Raw genomic sequence first — 18091 nt, forward strand, 5'->3', positions numbered from 1 at the left:
AAAAAAGACAGTGTCCAGCTGAGAACTCCTCAGCAGTGAGCAAAGTGCATTCATTGTCTCCTTCATCTTGCAAATGACAGTAAGTGCTGTATCCTTGGAGGAGGAAGAGCAGACTAAGTCACTTATGGTCCTTTTGAGCTTGAAAGAAAAGATATGCAAAATTACCCAGGAACACTTTTAATTAATTGCTGCCTACTGACAGCGTAGGCAAAGGAGCCTTTTGCCCATCAGCATTCAGACAATTAGCACTGTCCACTTGAGATGGTGGAGCAGCTCTGTGTTCATATTTTGGGTGAGTTCAAAGTGAATTGCTTCTGTGATTTATTGTCTGCACAAGAATCTCTACATCTCATTTCTTCAAAGAATGCTGTCTCCAGCTCAGGGATCAAAGCACTGCCAGACAGACATTCTCCTCTGGGGAGGGTCAGGAATGAGTTTTCCACTTTGTTGGTACCTTTTGGCAGGAGCTGTCTATGACAGTGAACCTGTCCTTAGAATCATAAAATGGTTTGGGCTGGAAAGGGCCTTGAAGATCATCTCATTCCACCTCCCCCCCCCGCCACCTTCTACTGGACCAAATTGCTTCAATGCCTCACCCTCTGGAATATCTGTCCATCACCACTGATACCAGAATGCTGAAGACACTATGTAGATTTTCCTCTGGAGCATCTCACCTGTCTGCCACTCCTGGCTCATCCTACATGTCTTCAGGACATGCACTACAGCCCTTTGGCCCCCTCAGACCCCTGGCAAGGGGGGCAGTCCCAGCAAGGGGGGCTCTGGTGCAGGAGGATAGTTTGAGCAATTCCTGAGAGCACAGAAAGGAGCAGTTGTCATGGATACCAACATGCAATGGGAGGGTCCAACTCAGCTCTGCTCTGCTGGTCCTCCCTTGGCCTGTCATGTGAATCTGTGGAGTACTCATTCCACAGCATGGAGGTAAAGAAAGCTGAAAATTAAAATCTGCGTGGGAGCAAAACCACAATATTTAAGGGCAGAGTCCCCTGCCTTTCCAACCAGGACAGCGATTCCCACATACAAAAAGCCAGGACATACTTTGGGGTATACAGTTGCTGCTGGTGGAAAGGAAAATGAGGGAAGAGGTACATGCAAGTAAAGGTGTTTGGCATCTTGGGGAGATTTAAATACTGAACTTACTGAGGAGATAAACCTTTTCTCAGCTGGGTTCAGGCCTCTGCAGAACACAAGGCATCAGCTGTACTTGGCACTTTCCCCTTGGCTGTCTAAGACTGACTCTATGACCTCCAGAAATTTGAGAAATTTCACCACGTTTTCATTTTCAGAGAAAAACCTCTCCCCAGCTATATAGCTGACTGGTCTGATTATTTTGTGCTGAAATGTTTTGTGTTTCCCATTTGAAATTAGTATTTCTATTTATCCCATACATTTTGTTTGTCTTTTGTTCTGGCCAATCAAATTTTCTCATTGCCTTTTCCCCACAGAGTTCATCACGGTGTTCTGCTTGGATTTTAGGCATAAAATAAATTCTGGACCAAATGACTTTTTGTTGTTGGTGGTGTTTGTTTGTTTGTTTGTTTTAAACGGCATTTATTGTGGGACACAGGAAAGATGAAACTTTGGTTCCTGAATTACTTCTGAAAGGGTTATATTGTATGCACACACATGCACAGAATTGCTTAACGGAAGACATTTTTGGATCCAGCAGGACTGAAATCTAACATAAATTAGAATATTTTCAAGATGATTGCTTGCAAACATAAGCATCAATTAGTTATCTCAGTCTGGTTAAGCAGCAGTGTGGGCAGATGATTACAAGTACTTGTGTTGCTGCCACTTACTGCCTTATCACCCCACACCAAAAATCCCTCTGGTTTTCCTGATGATCTTGGTCTTTTTCTTAGATCTCAGTCCAGGGAAGCATCTACACCTACATTGACACAAACAACCCCAGATGCTGAAAGTAACGTGGGTGCTTAACAGGCTTTTGAATTAAACCCAAACAGGAGCAGCCTTTGTTTATCACATTCACCAGGAATGGCAGCCCCAGGATGGCAGGGGGATTTAAACTATCACATGGTTTAGGGAAGCACCAGAAACGCACAAAACTTGATGAACCAAAAGAGGTTTTTCATGAATCCTAGGACAGAACATTTACAAACCTGTGTGCCAGACCTGGGCTTGTTTCAGCCATGCTGGACATCTGCCCATCTCCAAGCCACCAGTCCTGCTTGGCTCAAACCTCTTCCATGGCCTGGTTCTTTGAACCCTCCAGGAGGAGACTGACTTGGGTACTGGGAATTTCACCGCCAGGCTTTTTGCTCAGCCCTCATTGTAGGAGTGAACCAGCTAGTATTGAGAACCATCCATTCCTTCCCCATCACCTTGGACTCAATGATCCTTACGGGTCCCTTCCAACTCGGAATATTGTGTGATCTGTGAACTCCCAGTCCAGCCCACCCAGCTGGGGACAGGTGAGAGCCACAGCTCCTGTCCTCAGCCCCCAGGCCCTGCCACAGACCTGCTAACTACACTTGTCTCAAGATTAGTCAGAAGGAATCTGTTCCCTGCAAGCTGAGCTGAGTTTGGGAGCAGCTGCCACTGCCTCTTCATGCCACACAGTGCCAGGCTGGCCTCGTGACACTGCTGGGTCCCTGGCATTGGCTCAGCCTCCTCAAGGCAGCAGAGGGGTATTAGCTGTGCCTCATTAGCATGATGGTGGTTTGGGCTGCAGTTCTGCAGGGTCATTCCAAAGGGGTTTCATAGAATCCCAGAATACCCTGAGTATGAAGGGACCCACAAGATCATCAAGTGCAACTCCTCGCCCTGCACAGACCCCCCAACAATCCCACCCTGGGCATCCCTGGCAGTGCTGTCCAAACACTCCTGGAGCTCTGACAACCTCAGGGCCAGGACCATTTCCTGGGGAGCCTGGGCAGTGCCAGCACCCTCTATATTTGCAGCCTCCTTCAGGATTTTGCAGAGGGGAGAAGCTGGGAGTGAGTGAGAAGGTTGAGCACATCCAGACTCCACAGCAGAGAGGGAGCCCCAGTGCTTCTCTGTCCCGGTGTCTCAGGAAATGCACATATTTCCTCTGGGGGCTTCACCTCCAGCCCAGCAGAGAAATTTAGGGGACAGACCCAGAACTGATTCACCTCTTCCCCCATCTCCTTTCCTCAAGGTCTCCCCTCTTCCTGACTCAGAGATCCTGGAAGCTAGCACTCTCTTTTTCTACACCTTCAGCCTACTGATGCCAAAGTTGTGTTTAAACTCCTTCTGCAGCCCCACAGACTGAAGAGCTGTGAGGAGCAGTAGAACTGTGGAGCCTTATAGGGAACCACAGGCCCTCCTGCAAGCTCCTTCCTGCAGCTCCCACCTGAAGGCTCACAGTCCTGCCCTCACACAACCACACACTCATCCCCTACTCCACCTCCACTCCATAGAATTGTTCAGGTTGCAACAGCCCTCCAAGATCAAGCCCAACCATTCCCCCAGCACTGCCAAGCCCACCAAAACCCATGTTCACTAGTGCCACATCTGCAGGTTTTTTGAATGGTTCCAGGGATGTTGATTCTACCACTTCTCTGGGCAGCCTGTGACAGTGCCTGACCACCTTCTCAGTGAAGGAAGGCTGGTCAAGACTTGAAACACTTTGCTCCTCTCCCTCCTCTCAGCTCCAGGCAGCTTCTAGCATTCCTGCCCAGGATGCTGTGGAGGAATTGTCCTGCTTTCTTTGTTGAGCCTCAGTAAACAGTTGCCAGCTCAGACTTCCTCTGAAATTTCTTGGGCCAGCTTCATGCCCTGAAACTACCAAGCACAAGCCTGGAGCTAGGCCAATGCCCCCACTCTGAGTTTCATTCTATGCTAAAAAGCAGAACAAGCCCCTCCTCCTGCATTTTAGATCCAGAATATCTTTCCTCTAAAAAGACCCAATTTCTGTTAAAAATGCCAGGTTCCTGCACAGTATTGCTGCCCTCTTCTGGGCTCTCTGGCAGCCACTGGGCTCAGCAAAATTCCAGCTACATACACCAATCCTTGAGGTCAAGAAGGTGGGAATCCTTTCCAAAGCCCTGTGTCCCCACATGAGAAGACCTGGCTCTGAAAATGAAGATATTTGAGGTTGTGCTTTCTCTTGCCCTGTCCTATGAACCTTGACCCTAGTAAATGCTCTGGCTTTAGGTCTTCGTTGGGGCTGCTTTTTCAGTGGTGTGTAAAAAGTGGTATGGGAAGGAAAATGAGTGCAAGACTGACTGGGAATGTTGCTTTCTCTCACCTCATTTAATCTCTATGGGTCTCCCACTAACTCCCAAATCCTACTGTGTCTGGAGCAGCCAGTGTTACAGAGATCAATTAGAAGCCAATCTTTATTAGCAAAAAAAGTGGTTGTAGTCAGAGCTATTTGGGATGAATAATTTAGAGAGAAGGGTGTTCCTCTTCTCCCTTGCTGGATATTTCAGCTATTGTGAGGTGGTTGATGGCACAAACAAAATGGTCAGTGGTGGCTGGAGGGATGCCGGGTCTCATGAGGGTCTTTATGTGCCCCTTACCTGCTCCACACACCTGCTCCTTCCTTGGGGGCTGTTTCCCCTCCTGCCCCTTTCTTTTCTCATGGAAGCAGAACCCATCACAGCTGAGAGGAGCCATGACCCCACTGCCCTGCCTTTTCCTGCCCAGCAGCAGGTGGGATCAGCCACCTCCAGCCCAGCAGGGTTGTGGCAGTGAGTCCAGCCTGCTCTCCCTGCAGATGAAAACATGGCCCAGGACAGAGAGAGACACACACAAATGCTGGGGACACATCTGAGGAATTTCAAGGCATTGCAGAGAGCAGGCCTGGAGCCAAGGGGAGAGGAGGGTTGGGAATTCACTGGGGCAAACTGGAAACCTGTGTGGCATGTGGATGGATGCAGCCCCACATAGGACCATCCTACAGGCAGACTTGAGGTTGTTTATGAGCTTAAAGGAGGAAAATGTTGAAATAAATGTCAGGAAGTGAGTCTGTGGTAAGCTGTGACGGTGGTCACAAGGGTTCTTGGGCGAAGGAAGAGACGAGATCCTTGACTCATGATCAGAAGGCTTGATTTATTATTTTATGATATATACATATACTATACTATACTAAAAAGAAAAAGAAAAGGAGAGTTCCAGAAGCTGCTAACCTAAGCTAAGAAAAGTAAAGAATGATAACAAACCCGCTCTCTTGGACTGTGTCCGAGAGATCTCAGTTCTGGATTGGCCATTAATTATAAACATGCAAGTTGGGCCAATCCAGACAGACCTGTTGCATTCCACAGCGGCAGATAATCTATTGTTTATGTCTTGTTGCTGAACTTCTCACTTCAGCAGGAAAAATCCTGAAAGAGGATTTTTCGTGAAAGAAATGTCTGTGACAGTAAGCAGAGCTGTGGAGACCAGAGTCAGACTGGGACACCTTTGCTCATGTTGGCTGTGACTGGGAAGCCACATCCTCTGCCCAGGTCATTGGCAGAGTGGGCAGAGAGGGGAGGGTCCTGTCACCAGCACCTGGACACAGGCTGGATGTAGACAGCTCCAGGAGAGGAGCTGTGGGTAAGGGAGGTCCAGCAGGAGAGCTCTGCAGGTCTCACCTCTTGGTGTTCCAGCTGGCGATGGGAAGGTGCTGGCAGGCAGGCACATTGGCTGGAAGGTCCCAAGGCAAGAACAGAGGATCCCCAAGGGGGAAAGCAGAGGGCCAGCGCTCAGGCCCAGCTCAGGGAGTGCTCACCTCACTCTAGTTCCTCTCCAGTCAGTCTTCCAAGGAGTCAGAGTAGATTATACCCACCTCCACACTGATCTTTTACCTGAGCAATTCCAAAGCACCGGAGTCAGCATCTCTAGGGTCCCCAACACCTTGGGTCCCGTGGGTAGACACGTGGAGCACAGGGCATTCTTGCCTGCTGGGCAGCGTGGAGCATCCGGTTACCATGGCAACAAGGAATCTGCTGCATCTCCCTGCCACCTTGGTGATGGCTCACAAGCTAGGCAGCCTCATCTTCGTGCCCACCTTGCTGACAGTCACCAGGTCTGGCCTTTCTGGGAAATGTGGCCCTCAGAGGAATCTGGGAAGAGGAAATGCAGCTGGAACATCCTAGAAAAAGAGGATGTTAGGAGATATGATCAGAGGGATGGAGAAGTATAAGAGCGCAGTTCAAGGCTTTTTTTCGTGGCAATTGTAGCAGAGCAAGAGGCAGGGAAAACCCAGAAACCCAGACTGGAGGTCAATTTGCCTTGCACTTTGTGAGGAAAACTCTGGGTCTCCATCTCTGCAGGGTACCTAGAACTGGCTCTGGGGTGGCTGAAAAAATAAGACTATATTGAAAATAGGGAATGGCGGTTTTGAGGGGAAATTATATTTACAGAAGTCTCAGGAGAAGAAAGGATAGAAGTTGCTGAGCAAAATTTAAGGTGGGGCCACACACTTGGGAGGACATCCTGCCAGCTTGGGTCATCCTAAAAAGCACATCAGCAGCTTCCAAAAGGAAGTTTGGATTAAAGCCTGGGATACTTGAGGCAATCTCTTAGTTTGGATTGGAATCTCTTTTAAGAAGGGTGTGTTTTCTCAATGTTGCAGTTTGTCCTGGAAATGAAGTTTAGATTCCCATGATTGTCTATTGAGATCTACCAGTGAAAAGTTTAAATATACGGACAGCCAGAAACCTGGGAAGAGTAAAGCTAAAAACACCTTCTCATTTGTACCAGGGTTTCTGGCGGTGGGATGTTGGGGGAGGGAGAAGTGTTTTTAGGGTAAATATGTTCGGATCATCCTGCTGGCTTGTGAAAAAAATGTGTCTATAAGAAAACAGCACAAGGTAAAGAAAAAAAGAGAAATATGAAAACACCCACCAGTTCATTTAAGATCCAACAGAAATAAAGTGCACACAACAGCTCAGAGAAAGCAGAAGGCACCAGCAATTATTCTTAGGGAAAATCTTGCCAGGCTAAGATGTCCCTCCCTCCTGCTGTCTCAGAATGATGAAATAATGAAAAAATCCATGAAAAACTTACACTTCCCAACCCCATGGCTGGGAGGGGTGGGGAGAAGACACAGCAAGAGCAGCCTCACCCCTCATCCTGGCTGGACCCAAAGGAAAGGGCAGGGCTGGGGAAGCGTGTTTGTTTCCAGCCTGTGCCTATAGAGAAAACTTCACTCTAGTGAACAATGGGATGAGCAAATCCTTAATGTTTCTTAAAAAAAAAAAAAATCGCACTGCACCCTGGATCTAAGATCCCCCCCCTCCCCCGTCAGTTGTAGCATAAATAAACAAAGTCTGGTCTGAAATCATTTGGGATAAAACCAAGCAGGAGAAGAAATGAAGATTTCCTTGTGGTTTGTGGTGTGGAGCTGTGCATCCCTCCTGCCTGGTGTGGGCTGAACCATGGGGATTTCCCTGATCACCTTTTTCCTGAACATGCTGGAACTTGATAGTTAGTACGTCTGAAATCTCCACTTCATCAAATCAGAGTGAAACTCATGTTCAGAAGTTATTACAAAGAAGGCAGACAGCCAGGCCAGACTCTGAATGACTCAATGGATCTCATTTCCTGGGAGAACCAGGCTAAAAATATAAATGATCTAAGGCAGGTGCCACATTTCTGAAATTCCCTGGTTTTGCATTTATTTTAACTCACCAGCTCATTAAGGGACTTGTTCATGAGTTCTCAGATGAGTTTAGCAGTCACTGAACATGTGCTGTGGTGGCAGGAGTAGGGATACCCTTCCTACATAGCAAAGAAATTCCTGCTTGAAATACAGAATTCCAGCGCACATGCAAAACTGAACTTGGCTCATCCATAGGAAAACGCCAAGAATATGGATTCACTTTCTTACCACCTTAAAATGTTTGTTATTCCTGTGCTTGTCTTGCAAAGGGAACAACCAGTGCCTCAGTAAGTACATAGAAAAACCATCCCATGTTCTCCTGAGTAGGAATTAACCTCCCTCCCTCCAAAGGGGCAAAGCAAGTTACCTCCACATGCTAATTCCATTTACAAATAAGAATTGATAGTAGTTTCTACACCTCTCCAGGGCTGGAAATGAGGGATATGGGATTGGTGGGCATTTTGCATTATCCCTTGGCTTGTTTTACCCTGTGAAAGGCTAAGGGTTGTTAGTAAAGGCAGGAGCTGCCCTGATACCACTCAGGATTAACCCTGGTGGTGCCAGGCCATTCCCTGAGACCTGAGAAGGGCTTTCAGTGCTCAGGAGAGTCCAATTCTCCCATGGGCTGTTCAATATTTGTGAGCAATGCGGAGGGAGAAGCAGGGTAAAAGTAGAGGCAGGAATAGGGAGACCAGCTGGGAGCAGAAAGAAGAGTGTGAAAGAGCAGGCTGGGGGTGAAGGGAAGCACAGCTACTCTGTATTTTGGCTATTTTAATATCTGGGACATGGCTCTGGGTGGTCAGGGGGAGCAGAGGGTTGAGGGGACAGGAGGCTCAGCCTGAAGGCTCCTGAAGAGACTCAGGTGCAGGATTTGCAGGATGATGATGCCGGTGTGGCAAGTGACACAGGGACGATGGAGGGAAGAAAATAGCGGTGGCCTCTGCCAGAGGGAGGTGAGATAGCAGGAAAAGGACAGCAGAGGGTAGCAAATGCCTGGATTCCTCTCCGGGGCTCTTGTGAGCCGCAGGCTCAGCAGCGTGTGCAGCCTGGTGCAGATGCACAGCGCACATCTGGGCAGGTTTTGTCTAAAGATAAGAGGGGGAACAAGGAATTTTGATAAGGTAGATATGTTCTCACCACAAAGGCTTGTTCTGAAAGACATTTCCTTTAGAAATTTTCTGCCAAGATATCCCTAGTGACCCCACTACTGCCAGGGAGAAAGCAAGGCAGAATGTGAGGCTTTGATTAGAATCAGAGGAGAAGGTTTTGACCAAATGAAAAGAAACTTCTCTGTGTGGGGATTTTATTTCCTAGGAACAGCAGCAACATTGGTTGCTATTTGGGCAGCTTCTTCTTAAATTTTAAGGTCTGAGCTTTGCTGGGGTGTTGTGCCTGTGGATTGCAAAGATGGAGATTCTCACCCCAGGTACCCTCCACATGCCACGCTGCTTTCACTCTTTCAGAGAGGAAGCTGGCTTCCTTGCAAACATACCCAGGTACAAACCAAAAGCCCAGCAGGGCTTTGCACTCATATTTTAGGACCTGAGGCCATCCCTGGGACTGAATCCCTCTCACAATCCCTGCACACTAGCCCAGCTGGTCCTGCTGAGGTTTCACCCCTGGCATGCCCTAGTCTCCTGCTGCTCTTTGCATGTTCCCTGTGCGGGAGGGGTCGGGGGGATGATTATGAATGCTTTAAGTAATTACTAGCCCAGGGTTGATCATTAGGCAGCGTCCTTCTCTCTCCCCATTCAGATGCAGATTATCCATGTCAGGCTCGGTGCTTGCCTTTGCCCCTAAAGCAGCTGGGAGATGGCCTCAGCTGCTGGCTATGTCATCACATCAAATAGGATCATTCATCTTCATGAGAGCTGGCTAAGCAGGGCTGTGTATGCCACACCATTCCCTGCCCTTTAGCTGGGGGGGATTAGGATTTTTAGGTGGTGAAGGGCACAGAGCCCTGTTAGGGAATAACTGCAGTAGTGAGTTCTGGGCTGGTGGCACCTGGGGTATCACCAGGTATCCCAGGGCAGAGTTAAGGCTGGTCCCTGCTCTTCAGTGGTAAGCTTTTCAATCCTCACTGAGTAATTTTTATGACTGTAGGCGCTTCTACCAAGCACAAAAGAATGGAGCTTTCTCATTGAGGCATATTAAGCTTGATAAAATCAGTTTTCAGGGTCATGTCATCTGCCAAAAACGCTCTTGCAGAGACACAGGAGCAGATCTTCAGTGTTCATAGGTGGCACTTAAAGTGATCCTCACTGCTCATTTCTGTGAGTACAGTAAGTGGGTTATACATGGGACAGGAGCATTTGGGAGGAAGCCTCTTACAAGACTGCTTAGATTCACAGGGCCTGGCATGTCAGGCACATAAAGCAGGAGAGAAATGACAAATCAGAGAGCAAATGGGAGATGCATTTTTGGGCTTGCGGGGTCAGTAGTCCCCATTTAGGCTTGAGTCTTACCATCCTGTCCTTCTGGCATGGAAATCCACAGCCAAACACAATCCCCTGGCCATGGGATACTGGAAAAATGGCAGCTTGAAACATCAGCCTGAATCCCTGACATGGCTGGGAGTACCTTTTCCTTTCCAGCTGGTTTCCCCTGTGCTGGTGGCTGAAGAAGCCATGGTTCCTCTCATTTCAGCTGTAATTAGGGGTAATTTAGCCTCTCTCTGAAAGTGACAGCAAACAAAAATGCAGTGCTTGGCAAACAGGGTGGGATGTTTGGTCTCTGGAATGGGTGATTTGCTGAGGGCTGGAAAGGGAGATTTTCCACATCTGCTCTGCTTGAGATGATTTGGATGAATGCATGCAAGTTACTTTGCTGCATCTCAGTGCCTCCTTCTATGGGAGAAAAAGATTCTGTCTTCTGCCAAAGTGTCGTGGTCACACTGGCCAAACGCCAGGCATTCACAAAAAAACATTCATTTTCCTCTGCTATAGCTGAGGAGGGGTAAAAAAACCCCAAAGGGCTCATGAACTGAGATAAGGATTAGGAGAGAACACTCTAAGGGCAAAATAGGCTTAAATTTAAAGGTATAAATCTATTATTAACAGAGTTAGAGGAAGATAATGAAAAATTAAATAAGCCTCTAAAACACCTTTCCCCCCCAGCCCCTCCCTCCTTCCCGCCAACAGCACAGAGAGACAGGGTGTGGGAATTTTGGTCAGTTCTTCACTCAAAATCTTTTTTCAGTTTGCTTAGGGAGAGGAGTCTCTTCTGCTGTGCTGTGGGGTCCTTCCCACGGGAGACAGCTCCCTGTGAACTTCTCCAACATGGTTCTAATTGTCATGAGTAGCAGTCCTGCCAACCTGCGGTAATGTGAGTCCCCATGCAAAGCAGTCTTTCCAAAACTGCATGGCATGGGTCACTTTAGTCCATGGGATGTAGTCTTTTAAGTATAAGCTGCTCTAGTTTGGAAGCAAGGGACCTCTTCCTTTATCTCTGTAAGCAAAGGCCCTCTCTATCTGTGGAAGCCAGGGCCCTCTTGCTCTGTTTGAGCCTCCCACAAGATGACAGCTTTTTAGCATCCACTAGCTCCAGCACAAGCACCTTTTCTCACGGGCTGAGTGGATCTCTGTATCCCCCCATGGAGCTAATGAATTACAGTGGGACTGTTGTGTTATAGTCCTCACCACAGTCTGCAGAGAGATCTCAACTCGGACACTCGGAGCACCTCCTCCCCTTCTTCCTTCCACTGACCGTGGTGTTGCTATGTTGTCTTCAGCCACTTTTTCCTCTTTCTCTAAAAGGAAAAAAACCCTTCTGCCTGTAAGCAGCATTACAAACAAACTCCACCAGTTCAAAGATTTCTGCAGGATTTTGCAGTGCTGAGAAGTTGACCTCGCCCAGGCTCCGTGTCGGGGAATTGCTCGCCAGTCCCATGGCTGCCAGCCCTGCCCTTTTCTGCCCGCAGCGCGGCTGGCCAGAGGCAGCCCTGCAGGCAAAGCTTGCTGCTGGCCATGCCAGACTGGCTGCTGGCCACACTGGACTGGCTGCTGGCCATGCCAAACTGGATGCTGGCAATACCAAGCTGGCTGCTGGCCATGGTGGGCTGGCTACTGGCCGTGCTGGGCTGGGCTGGCTGCAGCTGCATGGCAACAGTGCAGCCCCAGCTGCAGCAGTTCCACACCCCTCAGAAGAACTCTTTCATTTCCTTAAATATGTCATCACAGAGGCATTAGCAACTTCTCTAATTGGGCCAGCAGCATGTCCATCATCAGAGCCATTGGAAATTGGCTCTATCTGACACAGTGGAAGTTTCTAGCAGATTTTCACAGAAGCCACCTCTGTGGCTTCTAGCCCCCTGCCCGCCCCCACCACCAAAAAAAAAAAAAACCAACAACCAAACAAAAAAATCAACAGTCTGTGTTAAACTAACACACAAAGCCAGGTACCAAATCCTAGCCTTGGTGCTGGCACTTGGTGCATGCAGCAGTCCCAGGGAGTGTGGAGGGAGGAAGACTTTAGCCACAGCAGACCTTACAGGTGCAGTTATTTGTGGCATTGATGCCATCAGTTCTTAGATCTTCCTCCATCCAAAAGAGGGACATGAAGATGCAGAATGGCCTGGAGGGGCCACACGAGGAGCAGCTGAGGGCACTTGGTCTGTTCAGCTGGAGTAGAGGGGACTGAGGGCTGAGCTCAGGGGCTGCAGCTCCTCCCCAAGGGCAGCTCTGATCTCTGCTCTGGGACAGGGCCAGGACCCAGGGAATGGTGTGAGCTGGGCCAGGTCAGGCTCAGGTTGGAGATCAGGGAAAGGTTCTTCCTCCAGAGGGTGCTGAGCACTTTCCAGGTGTGATAAATGAATATGATTTGTGCTAACAATTGTAACTATATTGATACTTTAGAAAATATTTGTTAAAAAGTAATGGAAGGAAATATTTGTTAAAAATTAGAGGAAAAGGATATGTAATTGGTGTCACAAAACAGGTGTCTACAGATGTTCATGAGAAAATAGGATGCAGGATGTAGTTTGAAATAAGTAAACCCCCAAAAAAGATTAGGCCTCAGGATAATTAAAGAATCGGCCTTGAAATGGACAAAATTGAAATTATTCCAGGTATCTATGAAATAATAAGGCTTATTTTTGGAATGTAATGCTGGCTTCTATAACACAAGACTTGGGGCACGTGTGCAACCTGTGGGCTTGTTCAAAGGACAGTGATGATGAGGAGAAGCCTTTGTTGGGTGCCACCACCAAAAGCCAGAAGACCCCTTAGAAATAAGCAGAGAATGCACTCTGCAACAGAGTGACGTAGATTTCAAGAACTGAAAATAGGAGGAGATTTACAGAGAAATATTGATGAATATGTATCAGCATACAGTATATGAGTTGTGTTTGGATCCTTTTGCCTCTTGTACGTGAGGCAGGGTGAGAAAACCCCCCTGTACCCTGACTGTACCTCAATCAGTTTTGCTTATGCTTTATCTGAAGTACTCCCAATTGTTTTTGGCTTTGCTTGATTATATTTGGTTGTATTATTTTATATAAAATTGCTGCTCAGTTAAAATTTATGCTAAATTCAACTTTGTTGTTTATTGAATTAGACATATAGAATCTCATTCATAACACAGGGAATGGTCCTGGCCCCGAGGCTGCCAGAGCTCCAGGAGCATTTGGACAGCACTGCCAGGGATGCCCAGGGTGGGATTGTTGGGGTGTCTGTGCAGGGCAGGGGTGGGACTGGTTGAGTCTTTGTGTCCTTTCAGCTCGAGATATTCTATGATCCCATGATCACTGCCAGAGTACACCCATAAAGCAGCACCCAAAATCCTGTCTCCAGCCAGAGCAGCAAGGTGGCACAGCTGTCCCAGATACAAAAGAACAGCTGGAAGGTGCAGAGAGCATGCTGCAGCCTGGGGCTATCAAGGGGTGGGCAGGAGTCACACTGAAGAGGCAGCAGGATGATATAGCACAGAAAGGGCCAACAGCCTCTACTTTTCACTGGAGAGTGGATCTGGGAGGAGTCTGACCTCTGCCCATCTCAGCAGTGGCAATGAAGCTTTCTTGTCTCTGTTACTTCTTCAGGAAAGAATCTGGCCCAGCAAAGAGCACCTTCTCCTCTGTTGCTCACTGCAGACCCATCAGTCAGGAGCTAAGGCTCTGCTTTACCTTCCTTTGAAGGCATTTCTTCTACAAAGATTTTTCACATCTGGCAATGTCCAACCTTTGCCAGCCTCCACGCTGCCCACCCCAGAACGTTTCAGTCCTTGAACTGCTCAGAGCAAGCCTTTGGGATTATTTCCTGGCTCCTCTGGGAACCTCTGGCTCTTCCTTTCCTGCTCTTTTATATCTATTCCTCAATAACACAGAGGTGCCAGGACAAGGGTGGGGACAAACAAGCCTCCCTTATCCTCAGGCAGTCAGTGTTGGAGCTGGCTGTGGCAGAGGCAATGCGGTGAGGGCTGTGCCCAGGGACACAAGATGGGGCTGTGCATCCAATTTCCCTCCGTACAGAGGTCACACATCCCCTGGGAAACAGCCCCCACCTACTTGGCAGGGCCTCTTGGCTGGGATTGTACAACTTGCAGTTCTGAATAAAGGGAGATATTGTGGCACTGCTGGGGACAGGGATCTAATAATTTCCTTACTGACACCTGAATTTATATGATAAAATGTTGTGAAGAGCAGAGTGGGGGAGGCTAGAGAGCTCTGGATCAGCTAGTGCATGATTGGTTCCTGAGGGGAACTCAGTCAGATGTTGTTCAGCGTAATTCTGAGCATCCCAAATGATGGAGTTTCTAACTTTTCCACTTTTAGAGGCTGACACTTTTTCTGACTGCTCAGCCTGGATCATCCTACCTCTACTTTCACACAGGCAGATCAGTCATGCTCCCTTTGAACTTTCTCCCACCATAAAATATTTCCTTTCCTTCCTTGGCAGTAACATCCCTTGATACTTGGAGATTGCAATTATCTCCCTGAAGCTGAGTCATCACAACTCCAGCTGGATCTGCCTCCCTAGAGCCTCGATGTGGCTCCAGCACAGGGATTTTCCCTCCTCTCATTTTTAAGCTCCATCCACTGTGTCAGTAACTGACACTTAAACTCTCACAGGCCTGCAACAGCATTGCTGGCTGTTCATCCACTGCTCCTAGGATGGAGGAGTTACATCACCTACAGTTTCTCCTCCACGTAACAGTTGAGTAAGACACTGTAGGTGTAGTGGAAATCATTGTGCATTACAGCAATGAGATTATTCCAAGGCTGGATGGAAAATAGTCGGCCAGTTTGGACATGTAAAGTGTTTTAATGCTTCAAATGGGAAGGGAAAAAAAACCAGGCCAAACTGTTCCGTGATTCATGATGATGCATTTGCCTCAGACCATTTGCATCTAAATGTTTATTTTATTTTACCAACATTAGTAATAGAGCCAAAATATGTTTTGAACCAGAAAACTGGCTTCTCACCTCAAAGCAGTCAAAATCAAAATCTAGGATGATTTTAAAGCTTTGCCAAATCTTTCCTTGACGTGAGGAATACCTGGAGGAGTCATGAGCTGCTGAGGAAAGCTCCAATTTATAGGGAGAAACATCACTCTTGGGAAGAACAGGAAAGAGCAGACACTGGAGCCAGTGGTCTGGCATGGTTCACATCCATCCTGGCAGGAAGGGCTGTGGCCACGAACTGCTGTGTCTGGGCCACTGGGTGAGGATTTTGCTGCAGCTCTGAGATTACACCAGAGACATCCTTCAGCATCACAGGAAGAAGAATACTCCAAATAAAGAGAAAAAGATTGAGAAGGGAGATGTGGGGATCCATCCCAGCAAGTTCTGAACTCTGTGTGGGTGCCATGGCATTTCTCTGGGATTTACTGGCTCTGAGCTCCTGGCAGAAGTCCTGCTAATTTTCCTTGCTCTTTCATTATTGACCAAAAGAGTATTTATTAGGGATGTCCGTGAAGGCATGATGAGCAAAACTGCTGTTTGGAAAAGCCAGATGGCATTGTTCAGTGAGTCAAAGCAGAAAAGAGAGGAAAAACAAACCCAGGTACACCTTTCCAGACAGTGCAAGTGTGCCTGCCTGTGGCAGGGGATTGGAACAAGATGAGCTTATTAGATGTCCATCCACACATCCAAGGTTGCCCCATCCCAGATGCAGAATCCAGCGCTTTCCCTTGTTGAACTTCACACAGTTGGTGATTGCTCATTTCTCTGATTTGTTGAGGTCTCTCTGCAGGCCTCTCTGCCCTCGACAGAGTCAACAGCTCCTCCCAGTGTAGTTTCATCTGTGAACTTGGTTAGTATCCCTTCCAGTCTTGCATCCCAATCATTTATGAAGATGTTGAAGACTACAGGACTGAGGATGGAGCCCTGCTGGACCTGACTAGTGACTGGTGCCAGTCTGATGTGTCAGCCACTGTCACCCTTTGGGCCTGACATGTGAGACCATTGCTCACCCACCACAATATGTGCTTAAGAGCCCAGCACCAGCACAACCCCTCTGGGTGACAGTTTTTCACTTGGGATCACCTTCACAGGTGCTTTAAAGCACTTTTATGCCACTGTGCAGCAGTTTCACAGTGCAGCACAGCAAGATACTGGAAATCTTCCTCAGTTTTGTTTGTTTTATTTCAATCAGTGCAGCTGGTGAGCACCTGTCAGCCCCATTGCCAGGGGTGACAAGGAGCAGGTTAATTGTACACAGGGTATTTTTAGCTTGTAGACACCCAAACAATGGCAAAACTGGCAGCTGGGATGCTTCCAGTGGGATGAAGAGGCAAACTCCCTCGGGGATATTTTCTCCCTGGAGAACAGTGGCAGAAAAAAAAATCCCCTCCTTGGAGGATTTGTTTGCTAAAAAAAGTTTAAATAATATTCAGCTCAGCGTTTACACAGAAAATCATATCTGCAAGCTGCAGTTGCTGGTGGTGGAGCAGCAGGACACCTGAGTTCTCTGATGAGCTCCAGTAACAAGCTGGTCTCCAATGTCAGGAGTCCGTGAGGATAAAAACACCTCTAATATCCTGGTTCTTGTGTCTTTTGTTGGTGGGATGAGGCGAAGGAGCAACTCCACCCCCTCCATAAGGGCTGGTCCAAGTCACTGTCCTGGTTTAGCCCAACAGAGCAGTTGTTGCTTGCCAAGGATCCTCAGGCTAACACTTCCTGCATCTCTGGCTGTGGTTGAGAAGCTACTGAAAGGATGAAGCGATGCTGTGTGGCTCTGTAGGCCATCATTACTCAGCTTTGTCAGCCCCACACTTACACCCATCAGCTCCCTTTGCTTCTCAAGCTGCGGCTCACATCCAACCAGGAGCTAAAGTTTTTAGAAGCTTGAGGGAAAAAATAGCTGAAAACTTTCAGTGAAGTTTGTGCTTATTTTTTTTCCTGCAGAACCAATAAAGGCAGAGAAAGAGAGCCCTGTTATTGAAGAAAGCCTCACCTAATATGAGGTAATTTTCAGTACATTTTTGTAACCTTTTCCAGTCTGGGAGGTAGGGAAAGGTTACCCTCAGGCAATCTGCTTGTGCTGCTGAATATCTGGACACATCCAGGTGATACCAGCAATGGTGGGGAGGGGAGAGCTACATTCACACCACCCTGCTGCAAAAAGCACTGAATCCAGAACACAAATTTTGTAACACTACAACAGGAGCAGAGTCTACCTTAAAACCCCTTTTGGGGATGGGTGAAAGATGAGGACACAGGCAATGACAAATGATGGATGGCTGGGATCAGCACCAGCTCATTGCCAGCCTCTGAGACACCTCCAATAGGGACATGGGGTCTTTGACTGCCTCACTGTGTGCAATTGCTGCCTTTAAGTCCAAGCTGAGCCATGAGGAACAGTCCAGATTCAGCCCCATCTAGGCCAACAGCGACAGGAAGTTATTGCCACCTGCCAATGCCTTCTGACCTGCACAAAATGGGTTTGTTGGAGCTCAGTGCCCTTTTAAACGAATCCCTGGACAGCACACAAAGAGCCTCTGTAGCATTTGGCCTTGGACAGCACTGGGTGACAGCTAGTGGGGGCAATCTGGGGATAGCAGGTTGTGCCCCATGTGTTGGGTGCTCTCTGCTCAGACTTGCTCCACAACAGTTGGAAATCCATAGGCAATATCCCAGACCCATTCCTGGCTGCAGAGCTGAGCAGAGACCGGGTCTCAGGCTGCTGCTCTCAGCCTCCCAGCCAGCTGCCCCCTCTCACATGGTCTGTGATTCATGAGCCCCTCCTGCTCTCCTCCTCCCTGCTGCTTTGTCACCACCACCAAACTATTTATGTGCATATTTGATTGATGTCAAAGGCAGGCTCAGGATCTTTCTGTTCCTGCTTTTCACCATTTCCAGCGAGAGAAGAAAGATTAATCCTGTCTGTCTGAGTTATTACCCTGATGCCTGAAGGCCTATTTACACTGGGAGGAGGATGCTGCCCTTATCCCTGAGTGTCTACATTGCTGTCAGAGATGCTCTTGCATCACCTTGCTCCAGCAAATACAGGCTCTGGACTCCTGCAGCAACACAGCTCCAGCTTGGCCTTGGGATGGAGCTGA

The sequence above is a fragment of the Camarhynchus parvulus genome, chromosome 27 (assembly GCF_901933205.1).
Source record: "Camarhynchus parvulus chromosome 27, STF_HiC, whole genome shotgun sequence".
NCBI classification, from domain to species: domain Eukaryota; kingdom Metazoa; phylum Chordata; class Aves; order Passeriformes; family Thraupidae; genus Camarhynchus; species Camarhynchus parvulus.